At 33.7% G+C, this 17,704-nt stretch overlaps 1 pseudogene; it reads right to left on the bottom strand.

The window, feature by feature from the left end:
* Positions 1 to 460: 460 nt before the first annotated feature.
* LOC101419854 (olfactory receptor 10AG1-like) lies at positions 461 to 1,360 on the bottom strand (annotated as a pseudogene).
* Positions 1,361 to 17,704: the final 16,344 nt, after the last annotated feature.

Here is a 17,704-nt window from a genome sequence, read left to right as displayed (position 1 = left end):
AGGTGCAATGGACACAACCAATCCAATGTCCACATAGAAGAGGTGGCATTGGATTGGGAAAAGTGGACATGGTGGACGATGGGTATGGGGAAGGGCAGGAAGAGATGAGAGGTGGGGGCGTATTTGGGACGTGGAGCTGCCCTGGATGGCGCCTCGGGGGTGATCACCGGACATCGTGGATCCTCACAGGGCCCACTGGATGGAATGGAGGAGAGTATGGCCATGATGTGGACCATTGTCTATGAGGTGCAGAGGTGCCCAAAGATGTACTTACCAAATCCAATGGATGTGTCATGATGATGGGAACGAGTGTTGTTGGGGGGGGAGAGGGGGGGTGGGGGGGTGGGGTTGAATGGGACCTCACATATATATTTTTAATGTAATATTATTACAAAGTCAATAAAAAAAATAAAAAATAAAAAAAAATATGAAAAAACATGTCTTGTATATATCTCATTCTTTAACAAACTAAATTATTTACATAAATTTTTTTCAGTGCCATTATGACATCCTTGTTCCTTAAACTGTATATTATGGGAATGAACGTGGGAGTCACAATGGTATAGAAAAGAGAAAGTATTTTGTCAGTTCCTGATGAATGACTTGTTTGGGTCTTATACATGTAATCATTTTGGTCCACAGAATAGCATGACAACCATAAGATGAGATGAGCAGGTAGAGAAGGCTTTGGCTCAATTTGTGGCTGAAGATAATTTGCATATGATTTGGGTGTAGGAGAAAAATATTAACATAAATAGAACTGTGACAAACAAAACAGCAAGTATGTGGACCAATTCATTCACAAAGATGTCTCCACAGTCTTGTTGGAATGTTGTGGGGATTTGCTTAGATCCACGAAAAGACAGAAAGAAAATCTGGCAGGTCTGCCCTGTCTGGGCTGCAGTTCCACAGATCCATGAGCCAGCCACCAGTTGAATACACACCATGTGGTTAATGACTAAAGGATAGCTCAGTGGGCTGCAAATGACCATGTAGCAGTCATAGGCCGTCACTGCCAGAAGGAAGCATTTTGTGGCTTCCAACGTAAGGATGAAGCAACTATAGAAATTCTTCTTCAGTGGATCCCAAGATCCATGAGCATTCTGGGGATAGTAACTGATATAGAGCAGCTTTCCAAGAAGGAAAAATTGCCAAGGAAAAAATGTATGGCGATCTGGAGAGTAGTATCCAGTTTTGTTATCATAAATATGCTGCCATTGTGCATCAGTATAGTAATATAGATTGCCAAGAATAATCCAAATAGAAACCACTGTAGACAGGAAATAAAAGCAAAGCCCCAAAGAACAAATTCTGTTAGTTGAAGTAGATTTTTTTCTGATAATTTTTCTTGGAGTTTCATCTATATACAAGATAAATTTAGCCTGAGCATTTCACTTTACCTTCCTGGATTTCATAGCCTGTTCTTTAAATTGTATCTTGGCTTAAGCACAGACACTGCAGCCTTTTGAAACTATTGGAGATAGCGATATAACATTGCCATCTGATCTCACTTTTCATGAATTACACTTCTTAACAATGCTGTTGTATTCCTCAGTGCATTTTCACAATCATTTTCCAATAGCACTATGTCATAAATTGTCTTCTTACATTCTTTCTTAAGTACCTATTTCAACCATTATTTTACTTCTCTCACTTGATGATCTAGAACATAGCGATCCCATTATTCTGTTGATATTATGCAGGTTGCATATTGAAAATTGAGAGAATAGTTTATTACGTATAGGAAAATATTATAAATGTATTTTGGTAGGATATTAATTGGAGAATATAAGAAAATTTTATGTAGGAAAAGTAGCCTGGGAAGAATGATCCAGATTGACATAATACACAGGGTAACCCTAGGAAAACAAATATAGCATGGAGTATAGCTATTGCCTGTCTGTATATGTTTGAAGCAAGAGGAGAAAAGATATTGGCTACTGTATTTGATTCAGGGTGCAGTGTGCACTTTCCATTATCTTTGTTGTTCCTCAAAAAAGAAAATAAAATAAAACTTTCATTTTGCATATAAAGTTTTCTTTAAAAATAAAGATATTGAGACTCACTAAAGTGGATAATTTGAACTATTTCACTTAGGTTTTGTGAAGGCAAGTCAATCCCTATCTTTTTCTAATGTTCTTAATCTTCCATGATTGATTATCTGGGTTATACTTAGCAATTATTTAAACTTTCTAAGATTTGCTTCCTTGTTTGTGAGAATTAATGGAATAATAGTGTCAAATTAATCAATTTAAATGATTATTATTTGTTTCTATAATTATGGTTATACTATTTTGTTCTTTAAATCTGTAGTTGCAAGAGTTGTAACACATTGTTTACTATAATAGGTATGTAATAATGAGTTATTGAGTTGTTGGTAATTACTTATTTCTACATTTCCTTTTATCAGATCCAGAAATGGGGTGAAGGTCCAAGGTAGTAAAATTTAACAAGGTCCTCATTCTCATACTATTCCTGTATTTGCACAGTCTTGAAAGTGAAAACCTGCTTAAGTTTTGTGACACAGGTGCCTCTTGCCTCAACACTAGTCCCATCCTGTTGGGTACGCATGTGGTCCACTAAACAGAATGTCAGGAAAGTGACATATGATGGTTAAAGGGCATTACCCTTCCCAGATATCTTGGAATTGGGTTATGATTTTGCCACCTACTAACTGTGTGAAAGTATGCAAATTATATTATGCAATCATTTTCCCTGTGCAACAGTTGGATTATTTATGAAAAAGGCCAGGAATTGTCAACTCTTAGAGTTATGATGTGATTTATATAATTTAATATTAGGTAAAATGCCTTGATTAAGTTGTGGCACTTATAAAATGTTCTATAATCACTAGTTATTATTAATATTAAATATTAACTCTTATTTATTCTTCTGATCTTTTCTCAGTATTATACACAGCATGAAATCTAATCCCTCTCCTGTTTATTTTCCTGTATATAACACAATCATCATGGGAAAGAGGTAAGATCTTAAAGCAATGATCAAAATTCTCTCTCAAGCAATTGAAGTCTAAAGTTGTAAGTTCTCCATGAATTCTTTGCCTATGTTTTGTTTATATTATTTTCTGAACTCTGAGAACTCAACACTTCTGTTATACCTTCCTGTTATACACTTAGTATTACAAATTGGCTTATTCCTTTCCTAAGCTTTTTTTCCCCTTGACACTAAATGACCTGAGAGGTAAGAGCTACAACTAAATTCTTACTTGGAATCAATATAGATCCTAGAAAATAGTTGTGAAACTAATATGTTGCTCAATATTTGCTTCTGAACGGAAATAAAGAAGTTGACACTATTAGGAAGAATTCATCATTATTTAATAATAGAGAAAAATAAGGCAAAAAATAAAAAATCAAGTTTCTATGTATCAGATTTATAAATGTCAGCATTGAATGCAAATAATGTCACTTTTATTGATGGAATAAAATGACTTCCAGTGCTAAATAAAATATAAATCTAATTGTACAAACCCAGTTGTTTGGTGATGAAATTATCTGTGTACAACAAGAAATATTTAAAAGTTTTCTACGTTTTTTATCAGGAGGGTGATAAGGTACAAGGAGTAAAACTATATTATTCTTCTTTCTTATAAGTATTTTGGTTCTTTTTAATGATGATTAATAAAACATAATGTTTTTATTTTAATTTCAAACTCAAGTATCAGCATAGTTGCTGGGAAAGTACAAATGATTAAGAAAATATCTAACACTATTCTAATTCAGTTATATATTGGTCATTGTCAATGCTTCTTATCTACCTAAACTGCAACTATGTTGTATATTTGACATAAATAATCAATTTCAACCATGAGGTTAATTTAAAAGATAATCTTGACCTTAAAATATTATGTCTTTAACTTATATAATATTTTCTTTTAGTAAAATAAATGTTCCTTCCATCCCCAAATGGTTGTAAATTCCATGACCAAGCTCCTCTGTGTGCTTACTTCCCCAGGCTCCAGCTCAAAAACTCCAAACTCCCTTCTCTGTGGTGTAATTTTTCTGTGAGTCCCTACCCCTTGGCCCAAAGTCTTAATCATTATTTAATCAATTAAACATAAAGTCTCTGGATCTGATACAATCTAATACACCCAGAGGAAAAGAGCAGTTTACAAACATATTCCAATATTTCTTTTTGGAATTCATCAATAATATCAAACTGCTATGATCTCTCACTAGGGCAACCCATCTAATATCCCTATCCTATCATCAAGAAGGATATTTCGAGTATGAGCTATTGTCACAATCACCAGAAAATTAAAATAACTAAAAGCTAAAACAATACCTAAAGTATCCCAGTGGTTTAAAAGTGTAAAAGGATATTTGACACTCATATCACAGTACAATTTTAGGGCCAGTGATTAAAAAAGGTCGTTCCTGCCATCAGATAGTTTCACTGTTCCCTAAATCTTCCTGGCAGCCTCCCACTGGATCTTCAGCATCCAGTGAACTGAGAATATATGTCAGAAACAGAATAAGGAGCAAAGCCCCTCTTAATAGCTTTTGCAAGTTAACATTTCCTACTTAAACATTATAAATCCTGTAATTATTTTAATAATTTTGTAGATTCCGTAAGTAAATAATACTTAAGTAAATAAGTCATAATACTTTCATAACACTTATTGAAAGAGACCTGTACTTTTATCTTTGCAATTTTTATTTCATTTTTCTTTGCCCTATTGTACTACTGAGGCTCTCTTGTATAAATAGGTAATAGAAATAGTGAAAGAAGACATCTTTACCTTGCTTTTCATCTTAGGAGGAAAACTTGAATATTGCACCATAAATTATAATTTTAGTTATAGAATTTCCATAAATGTACTTTTTCCAAATTGAATCCGATCAATTTGAGTGTACCAACCACACATTCCAGGGAAAATCTCTACTTGGCTTCTCTGTTGATGATTTGGGGTCACATATTCTCATTTATTTTCAAGGATCTTAATACTATATTTATGAGTCAAATTAGTGACCTCATAAAAATGTTTTGGTCATAAATGGATTGATCTCATAAATGCTTTAGCCCTTCTCCTTTCTTTTCTGGAAGAGTTTGTATAATATTGCTGCTATTAATTTCTTCAATGTTTGATAGAATTCACTTGTGAAACTATCAGTACCTGACATTTTCTTTGCAGATAGATTTTTGAGGACCAATTCAACTACAACACAAAGCATAGTGCTATGAAAACTGTGTTTCACTCTGCATGACTTCTGACCATTTTATCTAAGTGGTTGAATTTGTTGGCATAAAGATTTACATAATTTCTTTTTTTTTGATATTTGCATAATCTTTAGCGACTATATTTCTGTCATATTTAATTTGGAATTTTGTGTTTCCATTGTCTCTTTTTGTTTTGCTTTATCAGTCTTGATAGGTATTTAATAATTTCACTGATTTTTTCAAATAAATATTTTTAGTGATATTAGTTTTGTTTGTCTATTTGATTTTGTTGATTGCTCTTATTATTTCATCCCTTATACATACTATGCATCCAATTTTCTATAATTTTTGCTGCTTTTTTATCTATTTTCCCTCTTTATTTTTTTAAATGTTACATTAAAAAAATATGAGGTCCCTATATACCTCCCACCCCCTCACCTCACACCTCCCACATCAACAACCTCTTTCATCATCATGGCACATTCATTGCATTTGGTGAATGCATTTTGGAGCCCTGCAGTACCACACGGATAGAGGTTTACACTGTAGTTTACAGTCTCCCCCCGTCCACCCAATGGGCCATGGCAGGACATCAATGTCCAGCATCAGTCCCTGAAGTACCTACCACCCAGGACAACTCCAAGTCCTGAAATGCCCCCACATCGTATCTCTTCTTGCCTCTCCTTACCTTCAGCAGTCACCGTGGTCACTCTAGCTTCTTAAATTGTAAGCTTAAGTTGTTTGTTAAAAATTTTCCTCTTACTAACATTAGCATGTACAACTCTAAATATCACACTTAGTACTGCTATATATGTATTCCATATTTTTGATTCTTTGTATTTTCATTATCATTCATAATAATATATTTCCAAATTATCTTGTATTTTCTTTGACCCATTTAACGAGTATGTTAATAAATTCATAAATATTTGAGATCTTCTTAAATACCTTCCTTTTGTTGATTTCTAATTTAATTGCCTTCAGAAGAGATACTCCATATAATCCATCCCTTTAAATTTACAGACACCTGTTCTATGACCCAGCATATGGACTATATTTAAAAATACACCAAGTATACTTGAAACGTATGCATATTATGTTCTTGTTCTGGGTACTGTTGTTCAAATTATCTATTTTTTATTTATTAATTTCCTGATATTTTAGGGTTACATCAATGACTGAAAGATTGGTTTTAAGGTCTCCTACAATAATTGTAGAATGATCAGTTTAATTAAGTTTTTCTTCCTTTATTTTGAAGCTCTGATTTTAGGTATATGCTAATTTATGATATTTATGTCTTCCTAATGAATTAGCGCTCCCATTTTCAGTGCTATGTTTCCTCTTAAAATCAATTTTTTCTGAAAATAATTATAGCCACTCCAGGCTTCCTATGCTTGCTGTTTGCATAGTAAAGATTTCCCTATTCATTTATTTTTAATTTATCTGCACCTTTTATCTTAAAGTGATTGTCATGTAGATAGCATAGAGTTGACTCAAACTTATATCCATTATCTACTTCTAAATTTTAATGTTTAGATATTTATCATTCAGTGTACTCACTGATATATTTGGATTTAGTTGTATAATTTTTTAAAAAGTGTTTTTGTTTTTGTTTCCCACTCTATTTATTTATCTTCTATTTCTTTTTGACATTGAGAACAATTCCATTCTGAATATTTTTCTACAGGTATGTGTTTGGGGCCATATTTAAATTCTATTGGGCATGTACCAAGAAGGGAATTATTGGATCATACAGTAATTCTATTTTTAACTTTATGAGAAATTGCCATGCTATGTTTCACAGTGGCTCCATTTTACAGTCCCATCAATACTGTATGATAATTCCTAATTTTCTGCACCCTCACCAACACTTGTTATTTCCATTTTAGTAATAAAAGCCATCTTAGTGTCTGTGTATTGTTCTCTCATTTTAGTTTGGATTTGTGTTTCATTACTGGTTAATGATGAACATCCTTTCATGTATATAGAGGCCATTTGTATATATTCTTTGAAGAAATGGGTATTCAAGTCTTTTTACTCAATTTTAAAATTGGGATGGTTTGTCTTTTACTTGTTGTATTTTAGGATTTCCTTATATATTCTGAATAGGATTTCTAAATATTTTCTCCAAGTCTCCAAGATGACCGTTTTGCTTTCTTAATAAGGTCTTGATAAAATCTTTTAATTTTGATCAAATTAATCTACTCTTTCATTTCTCATGTCTTTGGTGTCATACATATGAATCTATTGCTTATTACAATGTCCTGATGACTTTTCTCCCATGTTTTCTTCTTAAGATTTTAGTTTTTAAATTTAGAATGATGATCCACTTTAAGTTTTTGTATATGGTATGAGGTAAGAGTCCAATTTCACTCTTTTGTATGAGAATATCCATTTTCACAGCATCACTTGTTGAAGATATTATTTTCTCCTAGTTGAGTAGATGTAGCCTAGCCTCCTTGTTGAAAATCGATTGGCCAAAGGTGTGAGAGATTATTTTTAAACTCTCAATTATATCCCATTGGTCTATTTGTCTTTCTTACAGTAGGTTACTGTTTTGTTTATTATAGCTTTGTAATGATTTGAAATTTGGAAGTATTTGCCTTCCAACTTTGTTCTTTTTTTTCCTAAGCTGTTATTGACTATCTGGAACCACTTGTAATTTCATTTTAATTTGTGACCAACTCTTCCATTTCTGGAAAAAAAGGCTGCTGGGATGTTTATTCAGATTATATTAAATCTGTAAATAATTTTGGGTAGTATTGATATTTCAGTCACATTAAGCCTGCCATTCCTTGACCATGAGATGCCTTTCCACTTTTTAGGTCTTTAATTTCTTTCAGCCAATTTTTTAAAGCCTTTTACATACTCATTTAAATTTAATCTTAGATATTTATTGTTTTAAATGCTATTTTGATATCCCTCTTCGATTATTTATTGGTTGTGTATAAAAACAGAACTGAATTTTTTATTGATGTTTTAGTTTGTCACATTACCAAATTCATTTATCACCACTAGGAGTTTTCTTGTGGATTCTTCAGCATTTTCTAAATGTAGGATCATATATATATGGAGCTCCATTTTACCATTCTATTCTTAGTTTTCTGAGTCCTATTACCAAGAAAGAATGTTGCTTACACTGTTCAGAGAAAGTTCGGAAACTGATAAGCCAGGATTAATATCATGCATCAATTTTTTTGGCTGTCTGTGGTGGTATGGGTGCAAATATACACACACCCCAATAGACACACAAGAGTTACTCTGAAATCTCCAGAACCTGGGACCCATACTGGGAACATGGACTCAGGATGCTCCAAGCTGAAGAGGGAATGGGAAAATAGCAAGCAAAGGCACAGCACAGTTTTTGTCCTCATTTTAAATTGTCTTTTTCTTTGATTTGGTGTACATCCAGTTACTGCAACTTTGACTATCTTCCCAAGATCTTCTGATATTTCAATATTTCTTAAGGGCGATAGATCCCATATTCTGCCATACCGCTGCCATCACAGCCCAGTAAGACTCTTACTCTAAATTTTAAAACATATATGTATTATGCTATTTTGCATTTTTTAAACTATTATTCAACATTCTCTACTAATTCTTTTAAACCATATCTCATTCTTAGACTTTTTAAATCTTTTAAGGTCTTCCTACATTGTAAAGTATTTTTTAGTTACATTTTTAGGAATGTCTATAGGTAGTAGAAAAGGGAATGGATCATGATTCTGTATTTGACCAGAAAAATGTATTTCATGGCATTTACACTCTCACACTGTAAATTGCATCCTTCTCAAATGATAAACTGAGGCAACGTTAGAGTTTCCTATTTATCTACAACTCAGAGTTGATTACTCTTTCTACTGTTTTCTTTCCCCTGGTGTAGGGATTATGTCGTTTCTTTCCAGGCCAACAGAATTATACATAATTATTCCTCCCACAAAATGGAAACTGATCTTATCTTAGTTTCCAGATACACAAGGGGAAAAACAAGATGATTTGATTGATATTAACATTAGGACTTTGGACAAAGGTTTTTAGAGTAAGTTCAGTTTCACCTTGGTCAAATTACCCTAATGGGAATTTACATACTCACAGAGGTACTGGAATAAAATTTCTGTCAACTTAAATATCTCTTAGTTAAACCTGTTTGGAACTCAAACAGGAAAACTGTATTATCTTTGTATTCATTTTCCCAAGAAGTTGTGATAAATATACAATGTGAGGATTGATAAGGAATATATGCCAACATGAATGTTGAAGATAAATTTCTTCTTTTCATGAAAATTGAAATAAAATTGGGAAAAGGCCCTTGAATTTTCTATAGTAAAATCTGAAACCTTTCCTTAGAAAATTTAGAGGAGATCTTAATTGTCAATTTTTAATAATTTTCCTTTACAGTTATCACAGAAATACATTTCCATTTTCTGATAATATACTAATTCAAAATTATCATATATTTTATGTTCCTTATCTGAAGTATTGTGACTGTCTTTAACAAGCAATTCAATTGGACTTCAAAAGCTCTATTCCATAGCAAAATTCTTTTTCACTTTAAATTATATATTTACCCATTTTTCAAAACACTTCCCTCTTAGAATTTTAATGAACACTTTGTTAATGAAATAGTGGTTACCTTTATGTTGGCCAATGATTTACAGGTTTTTGCTTGTATTTTGAGCTGTATCTAAAAAAACAATTTTTCATGGTATACACTAGTATTTTTGAGGAAAAGAACAAAGGGCTAAATTATAAATTGTAAGCTATATTATAAAACATAATGATGAAACAGAATAAAGGGTTTTAATTGTTCTTTCCTCAGTACGAATTAAGATATATTCATGTCTGTCCATCTGGAATTGAAAATCTTATTTTCCATCCCACATCATTCCTGAATGTATGGCAATTAAATATCAAATATCTGAGCTGACTCCATCATCTTGCTTTAAATATATTTCATTATTCTTTTTCACATAAATCTCAGTGATGGATTTTCAATTAAGAATTCTTGATTGATTAAATTTTCAGTGTAAAACACTTTCCTACTTTCTCACACCTAATTTAAGAGCAAATTTGATTCTTAGAGGGGTGAATGAAAATTTAAATCAAAGATTAACAGTAAAATAAATATCACAAGTAAAAATCTTAAAATTTGAAGATGAGTTATGCCACCTACTTACAAATTAGATTTAAACTGCTATAACAGAATCTAATTTTGCCCCTCTTGTTTTGTTTCTTTATTTGAAAAATGCCAGAGAGTAGAGATAAATCATGGAGCAGTTAATCATACACATCCTAACATGATGAAAAGAAAGAAAAAACACTGTAAGGAATTATCAATATTACACTCTACCACTTATCTGGTTTGAATGTGCAAATTGGGGATATTCAAAGTCTCTATTCAAAGAATTTTTGTTAATATTTACAAAATGTATCATATATAGCAATTATCCTCCCTTAAAAGTTTGCTTATACTTGCATATATTTGCTCTTTTACTTTAGTTTCTCTGTACAAGATAGTATAATCAATTTTATCTATAACATTTGGTTTATAATTTTGATTTTTCATTTACAAGGCTTATGTTTTAAGCTCACAGATAATGTGATATCCTATAGCATCCTTGTTTTGCATCCATATGTAAATATAAATATCTTAAACTACCTCATGTATTTTCTTACGTGGATCCATAATTAAATATGTCTTCTATGGTGATCATAGAGGTGATGTTGAAGAATGTTGTAGTAATGAAGGAGTATAATTCCTTTCTCTAAATCTTAGACATACATGTGGTACAGTTTAATCAAGAAAGTCCAGAAATACAGAGAATCATTTTTTTAGTTCCAATTCACGTTAAACCATGCATTTTTCATTCCCTCAGCTGTTGTTTGTGTCAAATTCACAGTCTATAAAATGATAATAAAGCCGAATACACTGACCACCTCATATCAATATTATGAATATATAATGATGATCATGGATCAAAGAAGTCTTGAAAAAGTCAGGAACATTTTAGAAGGAGGCATTTGATAAAATCTGGTTTCCCAGAAAATTAAGGTTATCCATTAAACCTTGAAATTATATTAAGTTTCACAATGTTCATGCAAATCCTTCTATAATGACTTCCAAATAGCACTACATTCTTGAACTAATATACAGAGTCATGCTGTTTTGGCTTCTCAAGATAGTCATGAATAAGTATTTGCTACTGTCTGGACTCCCAGGGATCATTGCAGCCTGTCGACATAGGGTGCAGTTTACCTTTATACTACTTCTCCACTGACCAACTCCTTTTCTTCTAGTCTCAATTCTCCTTATTTCCCATCAACTGATTTTCAAAATATTTTGAATATTTTACAGCCATTTATTTTTTAAAACATTTTTCTTATATATGCCTATTGTTATACCTTATTAAACAGAAAAAATCAGGTAGCTTTTAAAATTTATCATCAATTCTAATTGCAACCCTACTGCTTCTTTAAGATAAAATGGCAAACATTTCTTCATATCTCTTTTCACTTTATTTTATAGAAGATAGAAACCAGTTTTCCATAGTTTACATGTACTTCCAACATGGAAGCTCAATACATGGGCAGCCTAAGATTAATTAATAGACTCACTGCTGAATATGTTCACTGTCACAGAATACTGACTCTCAAACGTACATCAGCTATGCATATGGCAATCTTAATCCACATAAATATAATTATTGAAAGAAACCAATTGTAAGTGAAAGTCCACAAATATATTGGTCACATACACATTATTTTATCACCATCATCATCATCTAGCTAGCTATCATTTGCTTGCATACAAAGAGTAAACATATATAAAAATATGTATATAGTTTGTGTGTGATGCTTATTTTGCCAGAGTTCAAAAATCCTTTCCTTTTGAGTGTTTATATGTGCTCTGTACTAATTATTGGACTCTTAAAAAGCAAGCTTTACTTTCAATGTTTTATGTGACAGATAAAGCAACATTTTATCAACATAAGAGGCCTATATAGTACATTACTATCCCAAGTTAATATATTTATACAGTTGATCTAGATGATATAATAATTGATATATACATTTACAAAAGGAAAAAATAGAGAAGATTGTCTTTTGGAATACCTTACATATTCTTTTCAAAAAGAATTTATAAGTACAAATCCAGATTCAAACTTAAGGTACTTACAAGAAATTTATTTCCCAAATACAAAGTTATAATCTTATAAAGATTCCACACAGACTGTCGAACTCTCCCTTGCCGCTTATCAATTGACTTCAGTCCAGGAAGGCAAATAAATGTCCGTGTTTGTGTTTCTGAAGAAGTCAGTTTCTTAGCACTGCAGGTGAATTGATCTGTAAATATTTCTTTCAAAATAACTAGGAACAAAAGATTATCTTGATTATAAAGACATTTGTAATTTCCAAAGTCTTTAAATTAGCTACATACATTCATTATATTTTACAAGTTGTGGTGCAAATAACTTTTTTGTTACATTTTCATCATTGAAAGTGATGACTGCTTTAGATTGTTGCTAATGTCACCTAATTTAGTGAAAAAATAGTTTTTTTTTAAAATATCTTCCAATTGGTTTCTTGGAAGGGTGGGGAATTTTATTATCTTTCAAAATAATCATAGTGCTTGAAGAGCACTGCTTTCATTTCCTTCCTCTGCAAAAAAAAAAGAGCTAAATCAGTTCATATCAGTTAGAGTGATTAATAATTTTAATGTTAGTTATCACTTTCCTAACAAGCATTAAACGTTAAATTGCTTTAAGAGTGACCAATTTCTGACTACAAATTTATTATGCTTGTAATTTAAAAAAATTCCCTCACTCCAATCATATTCATTTGTGTGGGTGTATTGTGAGATTTTTAATGATTAATTCCTTGTTTGCTTTGCAGATGGGCAGGGTAGAGAATTACTTCTTGATTTTGCCATCAGGTCAGCTAATACATATTCTGGCTGCATTGTAGACAGTAGTAATATATTTCCCTATGCACTTGGAGCTAGGTTTGTTAATGTGATATCAGCAGCAATAACTGAGAGATAGAGGGAAGGGAAGGATAAAAGAAACCTATATTGTATCATTAAGCTATGTGGAAGCCAAGCATTCTAGAAATGTGTAGTTGTTGAGAATATAGTTGAGACTTAACTTTTTAACATCATATCTGATGGAAAATAGTAAGTGTGTCTGTGTTTGAGTTTGCGAAGAAGACCCTTTATATGATATTACTATGCTAAATCTGCTTTTATGTTTCCTGGTATGAGCAAATTGCACAGGACCAGCTTTTGCTTTTCTGGCAATTGATTAGGATTTTTCTTTGTGTGGAAAACCTCAATACTCAAAATACTTGCTAAGTTTCTCTGAATCCCTTGCCTTAAAACCATTGCCTTGCTGGTATTACCAATCTTGCTTTGTAGGAGCCAAATTTAACCAAACTTTCCATCCTTCATAAATTCCAAACTTGTCTTCCCTGTTGTAAGGTACTGCCAAGACTTTGCCTGGAAATGTTCTCCCCCTGGTAAGAAGTAAAATTGATTTTTTAAAAATAAACTGGGTATGTTGGTAATACCACAGGATTCTGCTCTCACATCATATATGTAAAAAGTATGGACTAGCCTGAATATAATCCAATAGAGAGTAAAATTATTTAGAGCTGTGCAGAAGATCTGAAGATGTTCCTAGAGGCACTGACCAATTTTGGATAAGTGTGAAAGGTTAAGTGTATAGCCTTGAACAGAGTTTTGTGAAGTCACTTTGTTCTGAAATATTAAAACTGGAGACATGAAGAACATCAACTAATTGGGAGATTTCTTCTCAAAATATTGCAGCAAAGCCAGGGGTTCTGAAACACAGAAGAAACCCAAGATGGTACTCAGAGAAGTGGAACAACAGATTTATTATGCAAGGGGCCCAGAGAAGATTAAATCTCCAAATTCTGAGGCCTGCTTTCCAGTTTTAATAAGTTTATATAGGATTTTATGTGGGATCAGCATGACTTTCCCTTATTGGTTAAGGCATAGGTAGGCAAAATTTTGCAAGTAGGGTTATAGAGGCAGAAGGCAGGTGCAAGGTTGCAGGCTGATTTACAGAAGTGGGGGGCAAAGTGGTTTGTTAGACTACAGAAGTGGGGGACGGGATTCCTTTGTTTGATATTCTCCTGCAAGGCCATGTTCTTATGGACTGATTTACAGAAGCAGGGGCAGGAGTGGCTCATTAGATATTTTTTTCTGCAAGGTTATGCTTTTTATTTCTCAACAATTCCCCCTTTAATGCCCTTATAATTTTTTATAGGATGTTACTTGAGTTAAGTGGAAAAACAATTTAGGTAGTAAAGCATTTTACAAAACACGAGCACATTATTAAGATTAGTCTTTTTTTAAACTACATTCCAGTCTTTGGGAGTTGTAATTGTTAGTTTAGTTCCAAACAGTAATCTGAGCCTTTTGAAGAGGAGCAGGAATTACAAGGAACAGGAATTTATCTAGCCAAGTGACTGTGATTCTCAGTGACTCCAGGCAAATTCAAATTTTTAAGGGACAGTCAGGTACAGTGTGAGTTGTCCAGTCATCTTGTTTTTCATTGGAGTGTGCCCTTTTAACTCTAGTATGATGAATCCAAGAGGTTATACCTGAAACTTTGAGAGCAGTGGTGGTCACAAGGGTAACAGTATATGAGTCCATCCAGGTGGGCTGGAAGGGTTTGTTTTAGTTGCTGGGTTTTTTGTTTGTTTGTTTGTTTGTTTCACCCAGACTAGGTTTCTGGGTAAATGTGTGTGTCCTGGGTAGCATAATGGGATGGACAGTTTTGTGTATTTGGGTTAGGGTTTTCTAAAACTGCTGGAAGGTAGAATCCTGGCCAGTTTTTCCTAGGAGCCTGAGATTTCCCTTGAAGATTTGAATAATTGGGCATGATTGTTTGAACAGAATTTTAAAAGGTGACTAGCCTGAAGGTCCAGGGGGCATTTGACTTTAAGGAGGGTTAATGGGAGCAGATTTATTTACCAGATGCCTTTTTTGTTTTGTTTTGTTTTGTTTTGTTTTGTTTTGTTTTGTTTTGTTTTGATTTTACAGAACTTGGTTAGGGGATAAGGGTATCCCATGACAGGGAATTATTTCTCAGAGCAGAACTCTAGTTACTTTTCTTGCTTTTCAGTATGGGTAGGAAAGTATTTGGCACAGCCACAGAAGGTACACATTATTAATCGTAAGTACTTATACTTTTGACTAGGTTTTATTTTTGTAAAGTCCATTGTTACGTCTTTAGAAGGGGAAGTTTCTGTGTGTTGGATGCTGGTCAGGGCCTGGGGACCTAGGGAAGGGTGGTTTTCATTGCAGGTCTGCCATCAGCTGCTAACGGTGGTGTAGAGCAAAGCCATCTTGGCAATGTAGTATTTCCCAAACAGGGCTCCTAAAGCAGTCTTTCTCAGTGGGGTTAGCTGGTGGTATTGTTGAACAAGGGTGTAGGTGGCCCCCTTGGAGATGAAAATTTGACCATCCAGGTGTAGCTAGTTTCACTCTGGGGTCTGGCACTCTCCTTCTTTCTTTACCCACTTCTGTTCCTCAGGGAATAGTTTAGTTTTTCAATGTGTTCCCCTAAAAGGGACAGGTGAGGCACCAGTGGCAAGGCCTGAAGTTTGAGGGCTCTCTTGGCTGCCAGGCAAGCCGTTCACTGGCTAGTGTATTTCCTTTAGTAACTGCATGCATTCCTTCTGATGTCAGGAAGGACAAAGTAAAATTCACATAATTTCCATGTGTCCAGAAGAGAAAGATGTTATGAGTTTTGTTCTGAGAATAAGAGAAGAGCAGAAACCACTGGAAGAAAATTTGATTTGAAACTGTCAAACGATAGCCACATTTCCTTGATAATACTTTCTTATCTAAGCACAGGAAGAGGCTAAGAATAGCATATGGCTGTAGCTGTGAATGGAAAATTAGCCAAGAGTTGTTAGTTGCACAGAGCTAGAATACAAACACTGGAGACTTTATAGGGACTTAAACACACAGTGATCATACCTTTTTTGAAATATTTACCAAATTCCAAAGCTGCTTGGTATTAAAAATATGAATCAAAACATTCAAAAACAAGGAGTAAAGCTTGCAAGAAGATGATCAAAGTCTAAGTTGGACTATCATGAAAGGGTGGAAAATTTCACCAGGTTCTTGGAATCCATAAAGAATCAAAGGACATTACAGAATTGAAAACTAAAATACCTAGATGAGTGACTTATTGAATGAATTTAATAGCAGATGGACTATCAGAAAACAGGGGCTATTGTTGGAAACTGAGGCACAGTGGCCTCTCAAGGAGAGACGTGCCATCTCCATGCTAGTGCTGTCTCCATGGCTATGCTTGCATCCTAAGGAATGCGGTAATTAAGAGTTCCCAGCAAATAGGATGAAGCTGTTAAAGGCTGAAAGAAAAGATGAGCACATACATTTTGTAGTGAATAGAACACTTAGACCTTGTACCTTGAGATAAGATTTTTTTAAATTCCTTAGACTATAGGTAATGCTGATAGTTAATAGGTGTTGCTGCTTAATGTTATGTACGCTATGTTTGTGCTTATTGGGCATGTAGGCTACATATGCCTGCTTCTTGGCATGTACGCTGGGTATATAAATAAGCCCTTGTAAACAATAAAGTTGTCTGAGGAGGTATTACTCGCAGACTCCTGATCCCAGCTCTCTCTCTCGTTCTTTCTTTTTCTTTCTTTCATTTTCTTTTATTCTCGATCCCCTTTGGGTCCAAATCTCCAACAACTATGGTGGAAAGGAACGGTTAGAAGGGTTTATGTTAATGATCTTTGGCTTAGCACTTACAGCTATGTGGTATATTCAGAACTGGCTTTGTAGAACCAGTCTTAAGAAATCAGACATTCCCTCAGTTTGCGTAAGTGGGTCTGCATGAGGATGAGTGCTCTAAATGCTTTCCTTTTGTCATACAAGTGTCCTTACATATTCTACAAAATCGATGGCACCAACGGCAATTACACAATCCCCTAAGCAAGTCCCTAAATCCCAAATTCTCTAACCTTCAATGTCCTAAGAGATAATTGGTATTAACCATGTTTTCTCATTAGACTGAGTACTATTCTGTTTGCCTCTCAGTATATGTTTTTCATGTTTGCATATTATCTTTTAGGCCACTGCGCTGTTATTTTTGTAGAATGATAACACATTTATCTCTGCACATGATACTCAGGGCCAGGTAAACCATCTTCAAAGAGGTCTGACTTTTGTACTTCATACCTACATGAATTAGTTGAATTCACTTTCTGACTGACCAGTGAAAACACAATGGAATTAAAATTGAGCTTAAGCACATAGACCAATGGAACCAAACTGATGGTTGAGAAACAGACCCTCACATGCATGGTCAAGTGATTTTTTTACTAGCCTGTCAAACCCACACAGCTCAGGCAGAACAGTCCATTCAACAAATGGTACTGAAAGAACTGGATATCCAGAGTCAAAAGAGAGAAAGAGGACCCTTGTCTCACACTTCATCCAAAAATTAGCTCAAAATGG

The sequence above is a fragment of the Dasypus novemcinctus genome, chromosome 10 (assembly GCF_030445035.2).
Source record: "Dasypus novemcinctus isolate mDasNov1 chromosome 10, mDasNov1.1.hap2, whole genome shotgun sequence".
Lineage (NCBI taxonomy): Eukaryota > Metazoa > Chordata > Mammalia > Cingulata > Dasypodidae > Dasypus > Dasypus novemcinctus.
Note: the sequence above shows the minus strand (reverse complement) of the source record. Positions and strands in the feature narration are given on the sequence as shown.